This window comes from Hipposideros armiger, unplaced genomic scaffold (genome assembly GCF_001890085.2).
Source record: "Hipposideros armiger isolate ML-2016 unplaced genomic scaffold, ASM189008v1 scaffold_266, whole genome shotgun sequence".
NCBI lineage: Eukaryota > Metazoa > Chordata > Mammalia > Chiroptera > Hipposideridae > Hipposideros > Hipposideros armiger.
In genome coordinates, this window is record NW_017731616.1 from 1,119,378 (window position 1) to 1,122,288 (window position 2,911).

The 2,911-nt window shown below is 43.0% G+C and overlaps 1 pseudogene; it reads right to left on the minus strand.

The window, feature by feature from the left end:
- Positions 1–283: 283 nt before the first annotated feature.
- Positions 284–1,741, minus strand: LOC109390395 (adenosylhomocysteinase-like; annotated as a pseudogene).
- Positions 1,742–2,911: the final 1,170 nt, after the last annotated feature.

The following is a 2,911-nucleotide window of genomic DNA, read 5'->3' on the forward strand; positions in this document are numbered from 1 at the left end:
ATTGATATAGCTCTTTCTCATCTGTCATGGGCTGAGGAACCAATGAACTTGTAAACCTAGAACATGGGTATAACATCCATAGGCCAGGCGAGGGCCTAGCTGGTAAAGTGCATAGACTTTGTGACCACACTGCCAACTTCCAGCCTAAGAAAGGACTGACTGAGTGAGCAGTTCCAAAACCCCTGAGCTTGTGGTTCCCTATGGGTATCTTTCATGTACCTCTACTGTGACCAGAGCTTGAGGAAGCAGCTTCTCTCAATTCTCCCTGCCACACTTGGAACAGTATAAGCGATGTAGTGGAGGCCAACGACTGAGTGACCAGCACCAGAGAGTTGATGGGGGACATTAACAAACCATTCTCAAAGTTGGCACCATTTGCTTTTGGGGAGGGGAGGTGCAACCTAGGCAAGCTGGAAGACAAAAAGGGCAGGCCTGGCTCTCAGCAGCAGTCGTGATCTGGCTTGAAGGGGGCCATCACGGGACATGCCCAAGTGCTGGGCCTGCTTCTCAGTCAGCACGGTCAGCTTCACATTCAGCTTGCCCAGTTGGGCTTCAACTACTGCTTTGTCCAGCTTCCTGCACAGGAAGTGGACCCCGATGGAGTACTTGTCCAGATGGGTCCACAGTTCAATCTGCACCAGCACCTGGTTGGTCAAGGAGTTGCTTATCACTAAGATGGGGTGGCCCATGGCACAGCCCAGGTTGACCAGCCAGCCCTTGGCCAGCAGGATGATGCGGAGCCCATTATTCAGCTAGTAGCAGTCCACCTGGGTCTTGATGTTCACCTTCTCCACAGTGTTCTCATACAACCACTTGACATTAATCTCTAAGTCAAAGTGTCCAGTATTACACACAATGGCATCATCCTTTAACTGCTCAAAGTGGCGGCAGAGGATGATGTCAATACAGCCCATGGTGGTGACAGAGAGGTTACCCTCCTGACAGGCCTTGTCCATGGTGGTCACCTCATACCCTACATGGCAGCCTGTAATGTGTTGATGGGGTTAATCTCAGTGATGATGACTTGGGCCCCTAAATCCCTCAGAGCCTGGGCACAGCCCTTGCTCACATCACCATAGCTTGCTACCACTGCTATCTTGCCCACAGTCATCACGTCTGTGGCCCACTTGATGCCACCTGTGAGGGACTCCTGGTAGCCATAGAGGTTGTCAAACTTGTTCTTGGTGACACAGTATTGACATCGATAGCAGGCACCTTCAGGATCCCGTTGGCTATCAACTTCTATAGGTTGTGGACCCCTGTCATGGTCTCCTTAGAGGTGCCTCGGATGCCCGACAGGAGCTGCGGGTACTTGGTGTGGATAAGGCTGGTGAGGTCACTGTTGTCATCCAGAATCATGTTAAGGGGCCCATCCTTGAAGTACAGTGTCTGCTCATCTGCTTACAGGTACTCCTCATCCGTTTCACCATTCCAGGCATAAACCGGAAAGCCGACATTGGCAATGGCAGCCGCTGCATGGTCCTGGGTGGAGAAGATGTTTCAGCTGGAGCACTGCACCTCAGTACCCAGGGTGACAAGGGTCTCAATAAGGACAGCTGTCTCAATGGTCAGATGCAAGTAGCCAGGAAGGTGCCCTTCAGTGGCTAGGAAGCCGAGAACATCTCCCACATGCGCATCAGGCCTGGCATCTATAATAGTTCTCCTCGATGTCTAGGACCTTGCATCCCTAGGAGGCCAGGCTGATGTCAGCGGACTTTATAGGGGGCACTTTGTCTGACATGCTGGCGGAGATTCCACATGGAGTGAATGACACAGGCAAAAGGGGCTAGGTCTCAGACTAGGGACAGGAATGGGGCAGGCAGTGCCAGAAAGGGGATGTGTCTTCTTTAAGAAAGTCTTCCCTACCTCAAAGTCATAAGGAGATTATATACATATATATACAATCTCATAAGGAGATTATATACATATATATACAATCTCATAAGGAGATTATATACATATATAAGACATATGTATATATATATTTTTTTTTCACCAGTGCCATTTAGTTTTATGTTTCCTTTAGGCTTTTTGGAGATGCCCTTTTTTGTGTTGAAGAAGTTTCTTTTTATTCCTAGTTTGCTGAGTTCCTATAATAAATGCAAATGTTTAATGTGGTATTACTCATAAACTATTTAAGTTTTCCATGTCTTCTTGAGTTAGTCTTTACAAGTGGCATTTTTTCCAGGAATTTATACGTATTTTAAAATCTTCAGATTTATTGACATAAAGTTGCCTATAATATCTTCTAATTTTTTAAGTCTGTTGTATTTGTAATTAGATTGTCCATGTTTTTCCTAATCGTGTTTGTTTGTATCTTCTCTCTTTTTTATTGATTAATCTTAGCAGAGGTTTATCAGTTTCACTGAGCTATTCAGGAAATGTTTAGCTTAGTCAATACTATTAACTGTATGATTGCTTTTTACCTCATTAATTTCTGCTTCTATATTTATTATTTCCTCTCTTCTATTTGTGTTTTAGTCTTATTTGTTGTTTTTTTAGCTTCTTGAGTTGTATGCCTAGGTCATTAATTTTGAGGTTTTTCTTCTTTTCTAATGGAAGCATCTAATGATATATATTTCAGTACGAGCATCCCTTTGGCTGTATACTACAAGTTCTGATACACAATATTTTGTTATCATTCAATTCTAAATATGGTGGATTTGTTGATTTTCTCTTGTGGTTTAATGTTTGCTTTGTTATTGGGTATAAACAAGTTTATAATTACCATATTTTTCTAGTGATTTAAAACTTTTATAATTATGTAGTGACCTACTTTTTTGCCTTCTTGTCCATTTTGTCTGATATTAATATAACTATGTCACATTTCTTTTATTTTTGCCTAGTATATATTTTCTCCTCTTTGAATTATAATATTTTTGAATCCTTATACTTTAAGCATGTCTCATAT